This window comes from Leopardus geoffroyi, chromosome D4, assembly GCF_018350155.1.
Source record: "Leopardus geoffroyi isolate Oge1 chromosome D4, O.geoffroyi_Oge1_pat1.0, whole genome shotgun sequence".
NCBI classification, from domain to species: Eukaryota; Metazoa; Chordata; class Mammalia; order Carnivora; family Felidae; genus Leopardus; species Leopardus geoffroyi.
In genome coordinates, this window is record NC_059342.1 from 54014063 (window position 1) to 54038546 (window position 24484).

Here is a 24484-nt window from a genome sequence, read left to right on the forward strand (position 1 = left end):
TCACAGACTGATACATCTAGCAAATTACTAACTTGTTCTCAAGTATAACATTCACTTCACTGCCAGTGAAAGTCTGAGCAACCACATTGCTACCTTGGGCTAATGTCTACTCATACTCAAACCAACTACCTGGATTCTCCTTGCCAGCACCTGGCTGTAGATACAGTTCCAAAATCCCTTCACATCTTTCTGGACCCATATCTGGCACTGTCTGTAATGAGTTGAATTTCCTAGTATACAAACTCTGAGGTTTATTTGAGTACAGAGAGCTTACTAGGGTGTGTTCTTGAAGGGAAATGGGAGGAAATAAAATTAGGCTGAGGAAGAAACTGGACTACGATGAAGTCATACAAGGCCTCTGCCATTCCACAAGGGGCTATAAAGCAAGAATGGTCCTTCAGAGCTTTCTCATGTTGGGACATGGAGCAAGGTTTATATAACCAGTCCCAGGTTTCAGAAGAAAATATGACCAGAGGAAAAGTGGCTCTCTTTGGCTGAAGGCAACTCGCAGAGAATTGGCAGATAAGGCTGTGCTATAGTCTGTAGATTTATATCCCCTGCACCAAATTCATATGCCAAAATTCTAATCCACAAGGTGATGATTTTAGGAGGTGGGCCCTTTGGGAGGTGTTAGGTCATGAGAGCTCAATTCTGATTGGGATTAGAGCTTCTGAAAAAGAGACCTCAGAGAGCTAGCTTGTCCCTTCCACCCCATGAGGTGATAGCACTATCTATAAACCAAGAAATGCGCTCTTACCAGCCACCACACTGAATCTGCTGTTGCCAAGATCTTTGACTTCCCAGCCTCCACAACTGTAGAAATAAGTGTTGTCTATAAGCCACCCAACACATGGTAATTGTTATAGCAGCCCAAACAGACTGAGATAGGCTGTCTGTATCTGCAGCACTCCAGCAACCAGTAGAATCATTCCTTCAGTTCTGAAAAGTAACATGAGGGTGCAACACACAGCATACACTAAAATAGTGCAATTAAATTGAATAACTAGCACAGTCATCAACGACCAAAAGTTTATTGCTCATTGATACCTGGCTAAATCAGACCTGAGGACCCTTTCATTTCCCCGTTATTAGAAGATAATAACTATTTAGTTAAGAAAATTGATAAACTACTCAGCTAGTAAGAAAAATACTCAACATATATGTGAAAAAGAAATGAAACCAAATCAAAACAAATGTCTGTTAAGAGCTTGGTTATAGAGTAGATACTCAATACTTCTTGCATGGTTAAAATTCTTGGACACAATTAACATTCAAATTACATCATCTTTTTATACATTCAAGGGACCAGCATCTATTTCCTTCCCTCCTATTCTTCCACCCGAGGCCAAGTGGGAGGTATGAGGGCAGAGTGAGTGGCTACAGGAAGCTTTAGGGAGATTCCAAGGATGGGAAGTGAGGCAGCATGAGGAGCCAAATTTGAATTTGAATCTTAGTAGGCGACAGTGAGACTTAAGCACTGAATGTGGAAAGAGAAGAGTCAGGAGGAACACTCCCACAAAATTCAGGGGCTTAGTTTCAGGGATAAGCACATTAACTTCATGGTGGGAAGGCCAGTATGATATTGCATAAGAGAGATGTTGCATGAGAAAGATATTACAAAGAATCCAAGTTGATAATCATTTTGAAGTTCTTGCTATTTTCTAGAACAACTTTAGATTAACAGGAAGATTATGAAAATAGTGAGTAGAGTTCCCATGTAACCCACATCCAGTTTCCCCATTATCATCTTATATTAGTATGGTAACTTCGTTACAGTTAACCAATATCGATGTATTATTATATATTGTTATTCAGATTGCTTGAGTTTTTCCCTAATTTCCTTTTTCTCTTCCAGAATCCCAACCAAGGTACCACATTCCAACTAGTTGTCATGTCTCTCTAGATTCTTCTTGACTATATCAGTTTCTTAGACTTTCCTTGTTGTTGAAGACAGTCAGATATTTTGTAGAATGTGTAGAATGTGTTTCTATTGAGATTTTCCTGATGTCTTCTCCATTATTAATATGAGGTTATGGGATTCCAGGAGGGAAATCACAAGGAAAGGTACCATTCTTATCACATCAGGAATAAATAATAATATGCCTTAATCACTGTTGATATTAATGATCACCTGAGGTAGTGATTATCAGATTTCTCCACTGTAAAGTATCTCTATCCCCATCCCTTTTCCACACTGTATTCTTTTGAAGTTACTATGCACAGCCCACATGTAAGAAGTGGTGAGCAATACTCGGCTTCCTCATGGTTAAACTACCTACGTAAATTATTTTTCAATTCTTCTTAACAGGAATTTTGTCTCACATCTGCATTTATTTATCCATTCATTTCTTTACATCAGCATGGATTCACAGATACGTATTTGATCCTTTTGGTTACAGATCAGTACTACTTTTTTTGCTCAGATTATTCCTGTTGTGACCATTGGGAGTTTCATTCAATTGGTTCCTGTATTCCACTGACATACCTCCCCATTGTGGTATTTTAATTTAATTTAATTTTATTTTATTTTATATTTTATTTGGGGGGGCACACCCTTTCTTTCTTTACTATACAATCATACAGTCTCATCTTATATATTCCCTCTTTCTCAGAATCAAACATTTCTCCAAGGAGCTGCAACTCATTTTACTGGAGAATGATATTAGAAACCAAGATCTGGGTGGAAGGTATGCTCAGAGCTACTTGGGTGTCATTTTTAAGTTCTTTTCAGCTGACAAAATAAAGAAATATATACATGTGTACTAACCTACATACATTGACAAATATAACTGTCAGTAGATAGATATTAATCTAACTATGAACTTAGTGTGATCTCTGATTCTAATCCATTGCCACATGGATCATTCTAGCTTGCTTAACTCGTTTATCTGCAAACTTCCATTTCAACAGTTAGGAAACTGGTCTTTCATCTGCCATCATTTGTTATAGTTTAATTCCAGTATACAAGTGTAGAAATATCAGAATTATTAATTGGCACACTCGTAACAAAAAATTTCATTAACTAGAGTATACCCTATGTTCATTTTCTTTCCAAAATTTTAAAATCAACACCTTTTCCTCCAGATTGTTTGATACACTTATAGTACAGTTAGATTGTTTTCATATTATGCACTCCATTCTGTAATTCCCAAAAGCTCAAATTATTTTATAAAATGTGCATACAGTAAGGTTTATTCTTCGTGTTGTGAAGTTCAATAGTTTTAAATGAATGAACTGTGTCTTATATCCAAAATTGTAGTATCAAATAGAATATTTTTATCACTCTAAAAATCCCCCCCAGTTCACCTATTCAACCCTTGTCTTCCCTTCCTGACCCACTGGTAATCACTGATTATTTTTTCTGTCTCTAATCATTTTGTATTTCCAAAATGGCACACACTGGAATCTTTCATTATCAAGTCTCTTTAGAGTCACTTATTTACTTAGAATTATCCTATTATCCATCTAAAAATGTTCATCATGCAATAACTTATTTTTATTGTTAATATTTTATTTTATTGATTTACCACAGTTTGTTTATGCATTCACTTACTAAAAGATATTTGGCTGCTTCCAGTTTTGGATGATGATGAAAAAACGGTTATAAACATTTATGTGTATATTTTTTTTTGTCTGGAGATAGTTTTCAAACCCGTTAGGTATATATTTTAAAAACCTGTTAGATGGTATTTTAACACTACATTTAGCTTTGTCAGATACTACCATACCTTATTCAAAAGTGGCTGTACTATTCTGCCACTCAGCACTGAAAGAGCCCTTCTGTTGTTGTACACCCACCAGAAATTGACATTGGCACTATTTTTTGTTTTAGCCAATCTAAACAATCTAATGCTATCTAGCATACATAGTGTTATCTCATTGCTGTTTTTTAAATTTTCTATTTCCTAATGACCAATAATGCATAGTATCTTTTCACTTTTTTGTTTTTTTAGAGAGAGAGAATGAGATGAGGAGTGGGAGAGTAGGGCATAGGGGGAAAAAGAGAATCTTAAGCAGGCTCCGTGCTCAGTGTGGAGCCTGACACGAGGCTCAATCCCATGACTCTGGGATCATGACCAGAACCAAAATCAAGAGTCAGACACTCAACTGACTGGGCCACCCAGGCACCCCTCTCTTCACATACTTATTTGCCATCTATGTATCTACTTTTAAGATGCTTGTTCACATCTTTTGTTCTTTTTTTAAATTGGGTTGTTTTCTTAATGTTTAAAGATTTCTTTGTATGTTTCGGATGTGGCCACACTTTTGTACAATTGTAACTTTAAATCTTATAGAAAGTATTTTCTTACAAATGTTAATTTCTAGCAAATTCTACTTTATTGAGAATTCCATCACCCTAAAAGGTTCTTGAGAAGTTTCTTTTACCACAAAGGTCACAAGAAGAAAGAGTAATAATCTTCTAAAAATAGAATTATCTTGACTAACAATAGTTGTACATGCACTATAAAAGTTGGTGAAACAAAGGGGCACATTAATGACCCAAATAGTTCTGGCAAATGTGTGGAAATGTAAGTGACATTATGGCATTAAATATTTCTATTCACAGCACCTCTTATTCCTCCTTCTGCTTCATATATCCCCCCCAACATCTCCTTCTTTTCCCATAGAATTAACAAAAATGTTATATAACTGCAATTGTCATGTTTTAAAAATTCCTCCTTATTCCTTCTAGATTCGGTTATGTCCAATAGCCTACTCTGTTTCATTATTGTAGTGTTCTTCCACATACATGTCAGTAGGAATAGCAAAGTCTTAAATTCTAAAGAACACTTCTGATTACCAAAGATCCCTAGAAACTTCCTTGGTTTGATTTTCTGATTAAGCATTCAAGTCAGAATTACCAACAAAGATTAGCTGCTGCTTAGAAGACAGGTCAAGCAAGAGGTCCTGATCAGACACAAAAAAACCGTATGTGTTTGAAATATTTGTAATGGGTCTGGATATTATTTTAAGAGATGTGTAAAAGACACTGCATGTCTTATATAATTGGACTTCAAGACCAGTAGTTATTTTTACAAAGTATATTGAACTGTCAAAGACTGCAAGTTGGAATTAAAAATGATTGAAAAAGTATACTTGGAACTAAGCTGAAATTAAAATGAAATCCACCTATTATTATGTAAAGTTTTGCTAAGTAAGTTGATCCTCATACAGAAAAAAATAATAGAGAATTAGCTTATCAAGAGGCATTGGATACATTCCATAAATGCATCCATTTATTATTAAGTGAGAAATAAAGAATAACCATAATATTAGATAAGTAGATTTATGATGATACTGAAATAAATCATTTTAATTTAAAATCTATTGAGGCTTATGGACAACTTAAACTATGACTTTAAAGATAAATTTCAAAAATTGCTATATAAATCACTGCTATAAGTTGGTATACAGTTGCATGAAGTTTATTATTCTTACAAGGACAACCAAAGAACAAGTAAACATCTTTTATGAAAACATTTCATTGAATCACAGATTTCTTCAACATTAAAAGTTTCTAGGAGATTGAATATTGATTCAACTATTTTAAAATACACTGATATGTAAAGTAGGATTTGTGAAAAACATAGCATTATTGAGTATCTTTTGTTATATTTGACATTGAAAATCAATTGAAAACATGTTAATAGTGTGATATGCCACTGAGTAGTTTTAAAATGTAAAACAGACCTCAGCTTCCAAGAACACAGATATATTTTTCTCTATTCTTCCTAAATACAAGTAAAAGCCTTTACTATTCTTAGACTAATAAAGTCTATTCTACACTAAATACAACTAAAAACCCTTGATACTATATATAAGACAATCATAAGTAAACATGTAAAGAGGCAAATTGGCTAGGAACCACCTTGGAACCCAAGGAACAACACAGTGGTGAGTTCCCTAGGTGTTCTGTTTTACCTCACAGATCTCAGACATATTGCTGGAAAAGACAGTAACCTGGAAACAATAAATGGCACATCAAAAAAAGACACAGCAAGTTTCCTCTCTAGCCAAAAGACCAAGAAAAAGTCACTATGGGTTTCGAACAGAAAAGAACTACTCTATTTTAGCCAAACACTAAAGAAAAATCTGTGGCCCCAACCTAAACATGTCAGCAAAGGCTGAGACTTCCACAATTGCCAGGTTTTATCTAGTTATCGCAAGCTCAAGGTTCTCTATTAAGATAACCAGAGAAGGCTAAGTATGGAGTCAGAACTTAGGTTTAGTCAGTTAGTAACAAGCCCCATCCCATCTATCTTGTCAATGGAGAATGAATGGGGAACCTGAACTTTCAGCTCTAGCTGGCAGCAATGAGACCATAAATCGTGCTCATTAACGTAAAATATAAAACAATAAAAATTTTAGGAAAGAATCCATAGGACAAATTCTTTTTGAAAGGCTTCCTGAATTTACACCAAAAGCACCATCTATGAAATGAAAAAAATATAAATTACACTTCATGAAAATTAAAAACTTCTGCTCCGTGAAATACTCTGTTGAGGATAAAATACAAGCTAAACAGTGGAAGAAAATATTTCTAAACTACCTGCCTGAAAAAAAGAATGCTATCTAGAATATATAAAGAATTCTTGGGGCTCAGTCGGTTAAGTATCTGACTCTTGGTTTTGGCTCTGATCATGATCTCATGATTTCCTGAGTTCGAGCCCCACATCAGGCTCTGTGCTGTTTGGGATTCTCTCTCGCTCCATCTCTCTCTGCCTCTCCCCCCACTTACACTATCTCTGTCTCTCTCACAGTAAATAAACTTAAAAAAAAAAAATCTCCAAACTCTATAGCAAAGAAAAAAAAAAAAGAAAAGAAAAAAGAAATCCAGTTAGAAGATTGGCAAATGGTATTTCACAAAAGAGTACATCCAAGTGGGAAATAACCAATAAAAGATAGGTCCAAAAGTATTTTTCATTAGGGAAATAAGAATGACAATAAAAACAAAATATAACTACATATCTATCTTATGGCTAAAACTAAATAGTGACAAAATCAAACGCTGGCAATGATAAACACTATGTTCACCTTCCTGGGGCGGGGGGACCCAGGATAAGGTATGCTTGCCATTATGACCTAGGAATTGTACTCTCCTGGGCATTTAGCTTAGGGAAATAAAAACTTGTTCACACAAAAACTTGTACATAAGTGTTTATAGTAGCTTTAATTGTAACAGTCAAAAGCTGGAAACCATCTTGCCTACAGCAACGAGTAAAGTGTTGATCTGTGGCACATTCATAACACAGACTACCACTGAGTAATAAAAAGGGCAAACCCCAGATGGACACAGTGACTTGACAGATCCCCAGGGAATTCTGCTTCATGGCAAAGCCAACCTCCAAAGATTACATACTGTAGGATTCAATTTATACAGAATTCTTGAAATGACAAAATTCAAAAAAAGAAGAAGAAATTCACAGCTGGCAGAATTTAAGAATTCAGGAAGGTTTCCAGATAGCAACACGGAGGATCCTGAACTCAGCTCCTCCCACAGACCCACCAAACGTGCGTCGGCTGCAGAGGGAACGAGGCCGTTGGGAAAACTGACCGACGGCCTTTCGCACGCCGGACAAAGGAGAGAAGGCCCACATCCAAGCAGGTCCACGAACTCGGCCCTGGCACAGTGACCCCAAGTCGGGAGGGAACTCAAAAGCAGAGCTTGAACCCCACACTGGGCACCCCAACTTCTAAGACCCGCCACTCAGAGATGAGCGCTCAAAACACCCAGCTTTGATGAACAACAGGGGATAGAGCCCAGGAGACCCACAGAGCTGTATGGACCCAGAGAAACGCTCTTCAAGGCCTTGCCCCCGACTCACCCTTCCCGGGGCCCGGGCCGAGGCAGCCAATGGAGAGGCGTCCAGACTTCGCGCGAAGGAAGCTCCTCTGCCGGCGCGGAGCTGCGGCCTTGGCACACACCCACAGGTCTGCAGGCCGGCGGCGCAGTCTTGGCGCTCTGCCTTGCTCCCCCCACCAGCACCAGCACCGCCTTTTGGTGGTTGTTGCTTATCAGCTCCAGGTGTTTCAGGCTGGTGTTTAGTTGGTTCTGCTGTTGCTTTGTTTCCTGTTTCTTTTTCCCAGCGAGGCCAGATTCGGGCCTCCCTCTACCTCACTGGAGCTCCGAGGCACACCTCCGCGCTCCCCCACTTACCTCACTCTGGAGCGCAGGTGTCTCCCGAGGGGAAATTTATACCCTGTTGTGTCCAGAGCGGGGGGCGGGGGTTGAGGCGGCTCAGGGCAGCCTTGACCACCTCCCGGCGGAAGTGTGAACGTTCACCTGTAATTGTTAATCACTTAGCAATGAATAATTTCATTCAGGTTGATTTTGTAGTTGGATTCAGGTGATACAGAGTTATTTACTTTTAAACATCTATTTTTATGAACGTGTTTCTCAACTGTAAAATGCTCTGCGGCGCATGGACGTACGATTTTAATCCCATTTAAATCCTGCTTCAGTCAACTGATGAAAAGCCTCAATGTGGAACAAAAGAGGAACATCCATGACAAAAATTTAATTTCAAAACATGGTTGAATTTTTTTTTTATTATACCTGTGGCTTCATTAGAGATATATAACTTGCATCTGAGATTTTATGAATATATTATAGATTGAATTATTGTCTCTTAGTAAACACAGAGATGTTCATGAAAAGAAGAGACTCCATAATTTTATAGAAACCCAGAAGGAAGTAAACTTATCACAAAGAAACAGAGGAAGCTATCTTTTAATAACCTCATAGTACAGGGGCTTTTAATCTTTGTCTCTTGTGATAGGCTTACCAGAATGATGAATAGGAGAGTCTTCATTAGTCTCCCAATTCATTTGGACCAACCTGTGAGTTGACTATGAAGTAAAGAAACAATAGAGTGAAATGAGAGAGTCCTGTGAGCGATAGTTCCAGTATTATCCAGAGCAGAACCTATAGATTATAGGTACTAAATTTAACAATTAAACAAAACAAACAAAAACAGGTTCAGTGATTTTCTCAGTAGCACACACATTAAAATTATGGTCTTTTCTTTCTTTTTTTTTTCTTCTTTTTACCGTTCATTTATTTTTGAGAGAGATAGAGCGTGGATGGGGGGGGGGCAGAGAGAGGGGGAGACACAGAATCTGAATCAGGCTCCAGGCTCTGCGTGGTCAGCACACAGCCCTTCGTGGGGCTTGAAATCATGAACCGCGGGATCATGACCTGAGCCGAAGTCGGACGCTTAACCGACTGAGCCACCCAGGTGCCCCAAATTATGGTCTTTTCTAATTGTGATATAAAATATCAGAGATGGAATGAATTCAATACTAATGGACGTTTGATATAGACATATCAAAAATTAATCCAACCATTCTTTTGCCTATTGTGATTGTGATTTTTTAAACTGGAATTTAAAAAATTTGGAAAAGTGAAAACTGCTGAATTTAAAGACATGCATTTGTAAGCATGTTGATAGACTGAAATATAATCCTAAGTGATGAACCGTATTCTTTTTCTAAAAACAACAAACTTAAAAACCTGCTTAAAAAAAAAAAAAAGTTTCCCTTTATCTTTTCTGACTCCTGTACTTCATTCTTTCCATTTCCAACTGGCTTATTTATTAGAAGAGTTTACACTTTTATGTTTGTTTTACCTCAAATTCCATGCATTCTTTCAGGAAACATATTTCAGGAAACAAAACCTAAGGGGTTTGTTAAAAATGCAGGTTCTCAAATGCCCAACTGTATTTCCTGAATCAAAATAATAGACAAGGAACCTAGAAATCTGAATTTGAAAAAAAAAAAAATCTCCCCAGGCAGCATATCAAATGTGGAAATACAGATCAAAGAGTAAATTTTCAACAGGAGACATTTCTTTGTGCTGGTAGTCTGCTTGGAGAAAGAAGAAATGGGAAGAAATGCACATAGCTGGGGCTCAGCTTCCCAGTGTTCCCAGAAACTGGTGTTTACACCTCTTTACGTGGAATTAGTTAAGTGTGTGGCGATGGTATTCTTTTTCCTCGGAGTTGCTTTTATTGTCTTTTTTTCAAGAATGTCTTTTGAGACAAGGATCAGAGACGGAAATAACCCGTGGACAAGCAGTGACAGCTCTGGGCGTTTCTGGGGTGGGAGTGTTCAGCCCATGGAGATATCAGTGTATGGATCAGAGTCTGCTAAATATTGGTTTGGGTTCTTTTTCTCCTATGTTTACATATTCTAGGTACTTAGTCTTATCTTTCACTGAGTGCCACTCCACTCTCAAGGCACTAGTACATAAGAACAGTATTTATAGATTTGGATACAGCCATCCTCATTTAACCTGTCGTCCACTGGGTACAGTGTTTGAGCATAATCTAATCGACTCCTTTTGATGGACTTCAATATAAAATGTCCAAAAATTATCTCCGGGTTGTGTCCTCTGCCAGTCTCTCCCACCCCCAATTTAGCAAATTCTCCTCATGCTTTTTGAAACCCACACATTTACACATACACACACACAGATACTTATCACATCCTGTAGGGTTGAAGAATATGGAGAAGAAAAGTATTCGGTAGAAAAGAATATGTATTCATTTATTCCTTGTAAATCCACAGCAGAAAATTCACACATATATGTGCCTGTGTGTACACATAATTACTCAGTAATGTACACCTGTGTTCTATTATACTAATGTATGCTAATTGCAAGTCTTGGTATAAAACAGGGACTGGAAATCTAAGACATGCTCATCATAGTCCACAAAAGTGAAAATATAGCATGACAGAACTATAGCCAGCTATGATCTAGACAACTTATTGTGGGCATCATTAAACATTCGATCAGCATGAACTTCTCACACTCCCTCAAAGACAAGACGTATTTGTATTCCTTCACACCTCCCCTCCCTCAATTCAGCACCCATTCCAGCTGCCTCTCTGGCAGCTATTAACTTATTTCCTACTAGGAGGAAAGGGATTACTAGCTGTTAGCATTCCAAAATATATACAATTTGAAAGGAGACAATTTAAGAGCATCTGTGGATTTGGAAGGAAGCCAAACCAGACAATATACAAGGCAATGCACTTGGCCCAGCCACTTGTTGTAGTGACTTCTTCTTTGGGCAAGAGTGTGCTGTCTTATGAGTGTATAGGGGCCTCATCCCCTAACACCAAATGCATGTTCACCTCTCCTGCGCTCATGAGATTGTGAATATATACACCTATCAAACTTTGCCACCATCGGGTACATATGCAGGCCACTGTTAAAGCAAGAGCTCTCTGGTATGTAATGAACACAAAAACTGTTACTGACGCTGGTTGTGATCAAACAGATGAGACATGTCAGTTATATTAAGACTGTTTTGCAAGTGATGGAAAATCCAACTCAAACTGACCTACGTCAAATTGAGTTTGTGCACTCAAATGACTGAGATTTATAGGGGTATCTACCTTTGTGTTTAGCTTATTTTAATTGATGTAATCAGGAATTCGTTTTGTTCCAGTTTTCACCCCTCTTACCACCTGGCTTTATTCTAGGATTCCGTGGATCTTTTTTTTTGTAGCAATAGGCTTACGTTCTAATAAGTTCACTTCAGCCAAAAAGACAATTGTTCTACTCTTTTGAAAGATCCAGTAAAAAAAAAACTAAGCCGTACATCCTTGAGTAGGTCAAACGCTCTTCCCTGAATCCAAAACCAAGTGCCAGAGGAAATAATTTATGTTTTAACAAGCCCATGGACCTTGTTTCTTCCTGGAGTTTGGAGGCAGAGTCAACTCTACATAAAATTCATGAATTAAAATCGGAGGATGAGTTGGTGGCCACGGAAGGATCTGCATACCGTCTACCAGGGGAAAAGTGTTTGATGCTGAATGGGAAAGTTAATAGATACCCGTTATATCCACAGTAGCAAAATACTGGCATCCATGCCAGCACTCGCCGACATCCATCCATAGCAGGCGTTTTTATTAATCTTAGCCCCATTCCGATTGCACTTACAACCTGTCCCATGATTTTCTTCAGTGTACTCTCCAGGAAACAACTAGCAGTTCCTCTGAGCAAACTTAATATGACCTCCTTTGTTATGCTACACGTGATAATACTCTTGAGGACTGTGGACAAAACCCTGCATATGTGTTGATAACTCACCCTTGATCTCTCACCCTCAAATGTATCTAAGTCCTTCTTGAGTCTACTTATACTTTTGACTTTTCCACCTCTCAAGATAATTAATTATCTTCCTGCCTCTATTTCTAGAGGCATATCAAGTAGTTCAGCCTATTGCCTATTATATCTGGCTTTACATCTTCAATCTAAGACTGAATTTTCAGTTAAATAATAGAAGCATTCAGATGTTAAAGAGCTAAATGTCAGAAAGATGCAGACAAAACTGGAAACTTAATTTTGATCTCTGGTGATATGTGACAAATCAAAAGAACACAAAGTTGATGTGTGTTTAGATTCACCTCTAAAGGAATAAAAATTTATCTCACATATAGAAAATGGCTTTTGGATAATACTTGAATTGCTGCACAACTCTTAAAACCGTATAAAGACTTATATTATGTGCATCCATAGAATCTGGCTTTCTGACTGTAACATGTTAAAATGTCATCCACTGACTTAGTAGAAAGTATTTGAAGATTGAAACCTCTATACTTTATTCCAAATCCAACACCTCAGAAGATAGATGACAGAGGTATGTATGCATCTCTATTGCCATTTAAACTATCATTCTTACATTAAACATCCTGAAATTATAAAAATCTGTTTGTTAAAATACATTCCAAATAATATGCAAATCAAAGAAATTCTGATATTGGTAATGGAAAAAATTCAAAAAAATGACTCAATTTACAAGCTTCAGATATTTTTTTCAAATATATAAATATTTGGGTACTGTGTATGTATTTATACACACTCTTGCATACAGAGCATGCCAGAAAGATACTTAATAGCTAGATTTCTTATTTAAGTCCCTAAGTGACATATGAAGATGGTAATGGTGTTGTAAAGGTGGCAAGAATCATTTCATGGTAACGTTTGGCATTATAGTGCTACTAGTAACAACTATAAATATATCGTGAATCTCTAATAAAGTGTTATGATTTCGCTTGGAAGGTTACAGTGGTTTCTTTTCTATATATTTTTAAATCGGGGGTTGTTAATGCCATCTAATTAGTTGACTTTGCTTAACCACATGCAGTATCATGCACCTCTATAATATCACTTGTTTTTAAAAATTGTCTATCATTTTTTAAGGTCACAACCCATAGTGATGATGGGAAGAATGAACGAACAGTTCGATGTTTAGTATTAGTGAATATAGAAAACAGTACTTTACTTCTTTGAGGCAAGGAGCAATTATTCTTATTAATAATTTTGTCAAATGTAATATGTATCCAAATGATAAATATATAAAGGATTTGAATTCTGCGGACAAATGCCAGCTCTTTTCTGATGCCCCCCAGACAGAATCAATAGCTCCAACATCGTCATTCCTATAACAACTTACACAGGAATCACATATGACAGTAACTAGGCTCTGTGGCAAACGGACACATTTATGTGTGTATTCACCCAATATTGTATCTTGAAGCTCAGAGATTCTTTTATCCTTTTCTGGATTCTCAGCATTATTTAGCACATAATAAGTGTTCACATAACATTTTTTAACTTGATATAAAATAAGGAAATGTAGGGTGTTTTGTACCCATGTGACAGTATATAGGATGCTAGACAAAATTTCCAAATCAAACTAACCACTTACCATCAGATTTCATCCTCAAAAAAAATCAAAATTTTGTTGCACAGCAACACGAGCTCAGTTTTCAGGCATAAAAGCTTAGCATCAGTTTTCACTGTGCTATCCTTTCTGTCTAGTCCCAATATGGTGCTTATTCTTTTGTACTTCCCTTTATGATATTTGTCATAGACAAGCTCCTGATTTTATTTTTAGGCTCCCTAATTCAGTATCAATTCTACCACCTTAGCCTGGCTTCATCTAAATGTTATCTACAAACTTTTATGATCACACACTACTATTATTAAATATTTCATTAATCATCCATTTCACTTACTTATATTTATAAAATATAATTATAAAATTATAATTTATAAATATGAAGGTTGACCCTTGAACAATGCAGAGGTTAGGGTCACCAACCCCTGTGCAGCTGAAAATCTGAATATAACTTCCGACTTCCAAAACTACTAAGAGCCTACTGTTGATTGGAAGCCTTACTGATAACATAAAGTCTATTAATACATATTTTGTATATGTATTATATGCTGTATTCATTCCTACAGAAAAGAAAATGTTATTAAGAAAATCATAAGGAAGGGGCGCCTCTGTGGCTCAGTCAGTTAGGTGGCCGACTTTGGCTCAGGTCATGATCCCATGGTTTACTAGTTCAAGCCCCATGTCAGACTCTGTGCTGACAGCCCAGAGACTGGAGCGTGCTTCAGATTCTGTGTCTCCCACTCTCTGCCCTTCCCCAACTCGCACTCTGTCTCTCTCTAAAAAAAATAAATAAATAAACATTAAAAACAATTAAAGAAAATCATAAGGAAGAGAGAATACATTTGTATTTATAGTACTTTACCATCACCAAAAAATTAAAAACAATGGTTAGAAGCAATAAATCTCTTAAGAATTGCATAAAGGGGGTTAAAAAGTACAAACTTCCAGCTATAAAATAAGTTATGGGGATGTAGTATACAGCATGGTGGCTATAGTTAATAATGCTGTATTGTAGATTTGAAAGTTGCTAAGAGAAGAGACCTTAAAAGTTCTCATCACAAGAGAAAAATCTTTGTTAACTATGTGAGGTGATGGATGGTAACCAGTCTTATTGTGATCATTTCAAAATACACACAAATATGGAATCATTATGTGGTACACCTGAAACTAATACAGATACACACCAATTATATGTCAATAAAAGAATTTTATAACAAAAAAAATCCACTTATAAGTTGACCTATGCAGTACACACCTTTGTTGCTCAAGGGTCAATCGTAACACGTAACACATACTCAAAATAAAGGTAATTATTAAAAGTAAGAAAATAAAATAAATTTAAAGTTCTTTCTGCAACCTAAAGAATTAAAACATTCACCTTATTGGAATGTAACATGGTTTATAAAATAATTGATCTCAATTATCTTATATGATGACTTATAAATTATCTTATAAAATGACTGATTCCTTGTTTTTAATTTTTCCCGATCTCCTGTGCATCCAGTACTCAGTATCTTCTTAAAACACTACTTCCTGCATAATAATGTCCTGATCAGAAATCTATAATGGTTAAGCTCAATTCTGATTCCTCAGTGTCGATTTCAACATTTCTGTATCTAGATTCTTCTCTGCTGATCCAAGTTTATTTCCTGCTCTATACTCCCGAGCAACACACACATATTGATTATTCTATGTTATATAACACCTCTTCCCTTTCTCATGTGGTTTGCTCATTTTCTCCACAGGGCTTCTACCTGTACCATTTATCTGGCCTATATTACAATAGCACAACAGCCCTAACCCAACCCTACATCATGAATCCTTGTGATCCAATTTCACCCATTCTCGACGCCTAATTTTAGAAGCAGTTGCTCAATGGAGTTTTCCTGGTATATTGATGCAAATTTAACCATGCTTTTAAAATAAGGGCACTTTAGGTGTCTAACCCATCACAGGCAGATGTATTCTTGATTCTTTGCCAGAGTCAAATGCCTCCTCTTTTTGGTGTTCCGAGGCTCAATTTCCAAAGGTGGTGATGGTGGTGGGCGTGTCCCCTGGCCACTCCAAGCAATGCTCAAAACACTACCTGGGTTTCCTAGAATTCAAATCGATTCTGACACTACCTCCTGCAGATAGCATCAGATTTCATAGTTTAAAAGTTCAGTCCTATAAGAAGACTGATCCCTCCTACTACAGTTGCCAGTCACAAGCTCAGGTGGTTAACTGTACTTCTGACAGACTGGCTATAAATTAGGTTTCCAGAACCTCTTTCTTGGGTTTGATTTATTTGTTAGAGCAGCTCATAGAACTCAGAGAAACATTTTACTTACTAGACCCCAGTTTATTATAAAAGTCAGGGTGCCTGGCTAGCTCAGTCAGAAAAGCATATGAATCATGCTCTCAGCATTGTGAGTTTGAGCCACATGTTGGGTGTAGAGATGACTTAAAAATAAAAAATCTTTAAAATAAATAAATAGAAGGACAGAAGTCAAGAACAGCTATATGGAAAAGATATATAGGGCAAGGGAATGGAGCTTCCCTGACTTCCAGAAGTGTCATTTTCCCAGCAACAGGTGTTCACCAACCCAAAAGTTGTCTGAACCCACTCCTTTTGAGTTTTCAAGGCAGCTTCATTACACAGGCATCATTGATTACATCATTGGCCATTTGTAATTGCTTCAACCTCCAGCGCCTCTCCCCTCCTGGGAGGGCAGGAAGTGGACTGAAAAATCCCAACCATCTAATCAAATGGTTGTCTCCATTGGTAATCAGCAACCCCCATCCTCAGGTGTGGCCAAAGTCACCTCATTAATATAACAAAAGATATCTTTAGCACTCTCAACATTGGAAATTCCAAGGGCTTTAGGAGCTGTGAGTTAGAAACTGTGGCCAGAAACCAAATATATGAATGACCAACTATGTATTTCTTATAAAGCACAATATTACACCTTCCAAGCATTAAACACACACACACACACACACACACACACACACACAATTTCCCTATAAGTATTGGATAGTGGTGGCATCAGACACACAGTAGAACCTCTATAAATGCTTACTTTTACTGATAATATTCTTAGGATATATCCCCGCTCCCAACTTCAACAACTAAAGTGGGGTCTTAAACAAGAACCCTCAAACTAACATAGCTCTTCTCAGTAATATTTAAACGCCAATCAGATTTCTCACCGTAGAATAAATTGTAGGGCATCTGATCATTTGTAGGCAGCCAAATGTTGTTATCTGGGAATATTTTAATGCTTTATAGGAACTCTAGCCTTTCTGAAATACTCCTAGACACATTTTGTTATCTGAAGGAAACCCATTATTTGTTTTTGTGATGTTTGTGGACAAATATGGAATTAGTCAAAATCTTCTTCTGAATACCAATGACAATAATCAAAGGCCAAATCTTTCTAGTATTAAAATACAATAGTCTTATTCTGGAGTTTAATGAATAATTTCCTATCAACTTGGGACAGATGGATAAAACAGAACAAACAGATTCCTCTGGCTAATAATTACATGTTAAGAAGATAAATTTTTCTTCATTTCTTTGAATTTTATTTTCACTGAGAATATCATGCCAGTTGGCATGACGTTCTAGTTTTTATTTTTAAAAAGTGGTGTTGTTGGCAAATGTAATTATTAGTCTGCCTGCTTTCAAAAATATAAAAAGAAAATAACACTTTAGAAATTTCTAAAGCATTTTGTTAAATGATTGTTTTGTGTCTAATTCTGTTAATTTCATCAATCTACCTATTCAAGTGTCAATACATCAGAGCCTTTCCCGCTCTAATCTAGCACTTTTAGAAAATTTTCCAAGGTCTTAGCCTCCTACAATGTTCCTAATCACATTTTCTCAAAATAGGTATCTCTGCAGGACTCACTCTTATGTCTCTTACTTTGATTCACACCTTTATCTGGCCTTTTTGAAATTATTATGGACTTCCAGTTGGAATCTCAGATTCGGCCTCCTTATTGGACACTTTAAAAAAAAATTCTTTAATAGAATGGTTTATTTATTTAAGTTTTTAATTGTTCGCCAAAATCATAAAACTACCTTTTTGTAGGATCATCTTCTTGTATCTTTGCTCACAAAGAGATCTTTGGGTATCTGTTCTTTAACCCAGAGAGTTTTTCATTATTTATCTAATGGAAAGTTAATCAAGTTAATAATGAGTGTGGTTATTTTTTTTTTTAGTTTACATTCTTCATTTTAGTTCTTCCATTTCAGCATTATAAGCAAACTTAGAGAATATTCTTTTTAAAAAAAAAATGTTTATTTAGTTTTGAGAGAGTGCCAGCAGAGGAGGGACAGAAAGAAGGGGACAGAGGATCCAAAGCAGGCTTCATGCTGATAGCAGTGAGCCAGACGCAAAGGTTGAACCCCCAAATCATGAGATCAGGACCTGAGCCAAAATGGGACACTCAACCGACTGAGGTACCCAGGCTCCCCGGATAATATTTCTATGTCTATTAGTTTTCAAGTTCCATTTGATGACACTACAATTCAGTGGTTCTCAAAGTGTGGCTTGGACCCCTTGTAAGGGTTTAATGAGATCAGATCTGTTTTTCATAATTATACAGACATAATTATACAGACAAAAATATAAGACAAAAATCTTCTATTTTTACTTTCATTCTTCCACAACTGTATAGATAAACTTTCCAAAAGCTAGATGCTTTATATATCACAACAGACTGAATGCAGAAGTGGAAATAATAAAGAAAGATCATTGAAGAAATATCAAACAATGCCACCCTATTAATTTTCTTATTTTTAAAGCATATTTCATAAAAATTGTTATTTATAGTAATAGGTAATGTTTATAATATTATTTAAAGTATTACAAATATTTAAATTTTCTTCCAGTTTTGACTATAGTAAATAATAGACATAATATATATATAAACAAAACCTCATGGGGCTCTCAATAATTTTTAAAATTGTGAACGTGTTCTGAGAACAAAATTTGAACACTGTTATTCTTGTCCATAAACAATATAAATTGCATCCCAAATTGGTAAATACATAGTAAAATTTATTTCTTGCAGCTGACACAACAGAAGGAGTGTCTAAGTTCTCAAAACTGGTAAGTGTTCAGGTGACAATAGGACCTAGAAAACCTACTTCTGAGCCCTTTGCTCCAGCAAGTTACAATGGATTAGTAACAGAATACACGCTAGAGTTAAATAAAGAAAGAATGACAGGAAAATTAGGCTAATTATGTCATCATGAAAGATTCCACTGGCAAAGAAGTGATAAAGAAGGGTTGGAATCAATAAACCCTCTTCAGTGTCATCTGTGTTAGCAAATGAAGTCAACACCCATGACTGCATTCAGTTCTTTAAAAGGAATAGGTCTAGATTTCAGAAATCTAGGACTACGTAGTCTTACACAAGTCAATCTATTCCATGTTGCCAAGTAGAGTGTTTAGCTTCTGAACATGCTCTTTTAGAAGGCTGCTAATTCCGATAACTCATATGGTTTTTAAGTCAGGTTTATTCGGACAGAGCCTAGGCAAATTACCACCTAAAGCTCAAGCAAATTTCATTCATCTTATTTCTATCTCAGCACCTAGACAATGCAGTCAGTAAATTAACTTCTGAATGTGTTAGTCTGATACTTCCTGACACTCTTATCCTGAAGGTCAGTTTCCAGACTTGGAGAAACCTGGGCCAGTATAAGTTGCCAGTCTGATAATATGCCATTATTATGCTAGGAATAGCCTCTTAAAAACCTACAATAAAATTTCTGGATTTGTAAAAGTCTAGCGGCTGAAAATACATGATCAAAGAAAAGACATGATTCCTGGTGAACAGAGGAGAGTATATTTATATAAAATTAGGGTGTTTGTTAATGGAAATAAAGGACATGGCCCATGTTTTTATTTTCCACAGAGAAACTACCATTTTGTGTATATTGATTCTCATGTGAATAACTCAGTAGACATTCTGTGAGAGGTTTGCATGGGTCATCTATTTTATTTTCTTTTTTTTTTTTTTTTTGAAGTCTCAGTTACACCGCAAGAGTAGAAAGTATTATTGGAATTTTTTTTAGTTAAATAAAAATGCATGTATATAGCATGGCCATCATTAAATATGATTAATGTGGAAGGGAATATGAAAGCAGTTGTGGGACTAATTTAGAGAGACCAAATAAGTTCTGAGGCAGTGGTGAAAATTAAACTTAGCAATATTTCTTAAAGAAATGCAGTTCTGGAAGCATTTCATCAAGCCTAGAGCTTGATGCTTTGAATTGCATATATATTTTGGAATTAGATTGTTTTAGGTGAAACTCTCCTGTTAGTCATGTTTACAGGCTGGGCAATCTATCATATTACTTACTATGACTCTTTTCCTTCCTTCATTCCTCTCTTCCTTCCATTCTTCCTTTCTTCCTCTCTCAACCCTGTTCTCTCTCTTTTGTTTTTGGTTGGTACACTAGGATTGTGGGATTGAATTAGTCATAATCTTTTCTGCATCAAATACTGTCATTATTGTTTGATGCAAAGCTCCATTCTCTCTCTCTTCTTCCCTTCCTACCTCCCTTCCTTCCTCCCTTCCCCTGTTTTCTCTCTCTCTCATTTTGTGTAACAGTGCACTATTTTACCATTCTTACCCTCATTTTTGATTTATTAAAGTCAAAATATGAAGATCTACCTTACCGAAAAGCCATGAATACTGCGCTTGCTGAGTGATTCGTCGTCTGCCATCCTGTGAATTGGCTGACACTGGGACAAGTGTCAGAGCTGGCACAGTAGGTGCTGTGCATGAGATTGTAGTCCTCTAGGCCACCTTTGCAGTGGGTCCCTGGGTGCTCACTGAGCAAGTCCTGATAGCCTGTTTAGTCTTTTCAATTCAATTGAAAAACATTACCTTTAAGGGGATGGGGAAGGAGAGCCAAAGTAAAATCTGAATTAAGAATTTATTTATTTATTTTTTGCCCAGCTAGACATCTGTTTCCTATTAGACACGGACATCCATGATATAAGCAGTTGTTTGATGTCATTTTCTAAATTATCACAAAATTCAGCTTATCGTGACTTACTATAACTACTTATACTATGCATGCATATAAAGAGGGAATCGTCATAAAGATACAAAGAATATTATATATGTTTTAACAGGGATTTACCATGGACACAGAAATCCTTTGATTAGTTCTTTGTTCTTGAAAAATATCTGATATAACTTTTCTTCATGTGGTTTAAGTGTTTGTGGAGACAAAAATTTGACCTCAGGATCAGAGTATACATAAGGTGGAAATCAAATGTGACTAGCAATTTCCACCCTTATGTCCTAGCTGCTGCTCTGCATGCTGGTATGAGCATCATTACCGAGCTCTCAAACTACCATCATTATGTCTCTCTTCTACTGTACAAGCTGTGGAGCTGAGAACATCCACCCCTATCCTCCAGCCTCATGGAGATATGAAGAAGATTGAATACCTTCAGTGAGCACACATGTCCTCATCCTCTCCTTCTACTTATTATTTATCTACTTGGATGATTAGGAATGGAACATGAAATGTAAAAATACCTAAAAATGTTTTTATTGAGTGTATATTCCCTTTGGAAATTTTTTATCAAGATCCATTAAGTATACAGCTCATTTAAAAGACCTTTGAAAATCCAATTTGGATTAAAATGACAGAGTGTTAATGTCACTTACTGCAACTGTAATTGTTTCTTTTTTTTTTTTTTTTTTTTTTTTTGCCACCACTGTTTAAAGTATCTCTCATGTTATATTAATTCAATTCCAACACATGTGCTCAAAGTCCTTCCAAACACCTTTGATAGTTCTGTCCAATGAAGAAAAAAAAATCTGTTTAAAAAAAATTAAAAGCATACCATTTGAAAGGAAGATATAAGTCACTCTTTATTCACATCAGACATGATATCCTATATTTAGAAAATCAAATCCTAGGAATTCACACACATATGCACACATAACACATATGCCCACCTACATAACAAATAACTTGTAGAACAAATAAGTGAGAGTATTCAGATTTCAGGACCAAATTAACAACAACAACAAAAAGTTTTCTTATCCTAAATACTAGCAACATACATTAGAAAATTCAAAATCACATAAAAAGTAACACATATAAAAATAAGTTTAACAAAAGCAATGTAAGACTTCCACGCTAAAAACTCTAAAATAGTACTGAGAGAAATTGAAGATGATTTACATTAATGGATGGATATTCCCTATTCATAGAGTGGAAAACCCAGTATTATTATGCTAACAATTTTCCCCCAATTGACCACAGCATTCAACAAAATGGTTCTCAAAATTACAGCAGGCTCTTTTTGTTGCTGCTATCAGCTAAATCAAAACTTTATATGGATTAAAACAACAGTGTGATTACACTACACATCTATTTGAATATCCAATATCTGAAACACTGACAACAACAATGGCTGGGGAGGATGTGGAGGAACAGAAATTCTCATTCATTTCTGGTGGGATTGTAAAATAATACAGACAGTTTGGTGGTTTCTGTGCATCCTTTTGACCGTATGATCTAGGAGTTGCACTTCTTGGTATTTAAAGGAGTTGAAAATTTATATCTACACAAAACCTACACATGGATACTTATAGCAGCTTTATTCATAACTGCCCAAACTCAAAAGCAGCCTTTCAGCAGGTGAATGGATAAACAAACCATGGTACATCCAAACAATGGAATATTATTCAGGCCTAAAAAAATGTAAAAAAGAGCTACCAAACCTTGAAAAGACATGAAGGAAACTTAAATGCATATAAGTGAAAGAAACAAATGGAGGGGAAAAAATTCTGCAAAACAAATATACCATAAACATGACTTTTAAAAATTAGCATTCTAGAAAAATATTTAAAACATACATGGTAAACAAAAGGTAAACATCCTTAATGTATAAAGTCAACAAAACATGGTATAGCCAAAATATACATTATATGCAACAATATCAGAACAGAGTTATCTTTGAACTCCAAAGGGACACCAAATTTTCAAACTTTGTTTCCTCTTTCACCTTTCCCTCCTCCCCATTTCTCTGCTAGAAAACCAACATGACATGAAGTCAGTGACATTCATCAAATCCCCTTATGCACCAGACCTTATTCTAGAGGCTTTGGATAGAATAGGGAGCAAAACATAAAGGGATCATCTCTTTAAAAATTTACTTTCATGTTTCATTTGCTATCAATAGACACAATAAATAGATTGATGTGTGAATAAAGAAGATAATCTCAGGTATTAACTGAAACAAATTACTATTAATTAATAGTCAAATAGGCTAATGCTGTGAAAAAACCACCAAATGTATTGCTTTTAACCAGAGTGGTTATAAAATACCCTGATGGAAGGTAACTAACACACACACACACACACACACACATACACACTATAAAATATATGTATGTATATATGTGTAAAAATACATATTGCCTTATACTTTATACTAAAACAATAATGGCTTTAAATTAATTTGTATTTGTACACACTATGCTATTATGGGCCTATATGGCCTTCACCTTCTTATGCTGAATGCTAAGTAGATTGGCCCTCCCACCTTCTGCTGCTTCCAGCATTCTTTGCCATCCTTTAAGATTCACCTTAAGCACTACCCCCTAGAAGATACTTTCCTTCATATCCTTGCCTTATACAAATACTTGCCTTAGAGCTCCTGTGATGCCATGTCTAGTTATCCACCACTATATTTAAAGCTCTGGTTATCACTCTATCTTAATAAATAGCAACTTTTTCTCTTTGCATTCCCAGACCCTGCTTTAATGCCTGGTACCCAGGAGTTGCCTCCCAATGTTTGATAGATAAACAAGTAAGCAATGAGTAAGTGAATAAATGATTCTTTCACATGGGCACATCAACAAGCAATGAGAAATCACATTTATATATGAAAGGAGGAAAGTGATTTGAAGTCTCAAATGTTATATTTTTAGTTGCATTTGTGTCCCAAGACAGTCATTTACATTACAAGCTAGGGGCATAGAAAAGTTAGTAAATAGACCCTGACAGAGAATTTTATGCCATGGCAAATGCATTCTAGCTCATTTACAAACTTTTTTTCCCTCTCATTCTTTTTAGATTTATTTCATATAAGTATACCGATGATAAACTCAAATATTTTGGGGGCCTTAACCATTTATATGCAGTTTCTTTTTTCTTTGATAGTTAGCTCAAGCAAAATTGGATAATTCCTGCATCTTTCAAGAGAATAAAAGCTTGTATTACCAACTATTTTATTTAATATGGCCTCCCATACCAAAAATTACCACCACTTAATGATTAAGAGAAAAGAAGAAAAATTAAATAATAAAAGAAAGACAATCTGCCATAACATTTTCTAATTTGAATCTCTAGGTATTAATTTAGGCGTGCTAGCAGTTGTTCAACAATAAAATGATAAAATATCAGTAAAATTGTAAATAATAATAAGAATAGCAATATCATGATCTATTAACTTTATTGCACATCCATTACAATTTTTAGCACAGCTATGGGGAAATCATTATTATAAGTGTTCTCTGAGGTGCATAAAGACAACACCCCTTTTTATTTAATCAGTAAATATTTCCTTAATTTTCAATATTTGAAGCAATTTATTCATGGAATATTAAGGAATGCAATAATTAAATGTTTTTAAAAATAATATTTTAATCTCTTAGACTCAATGTTGCATTTTGCATTAAATAAAATTTATAATGCCAGAGCTACTTAAGTAATAGGATTATAATTTGCACATAGATGGGGATACACTATTTATATTAAATTT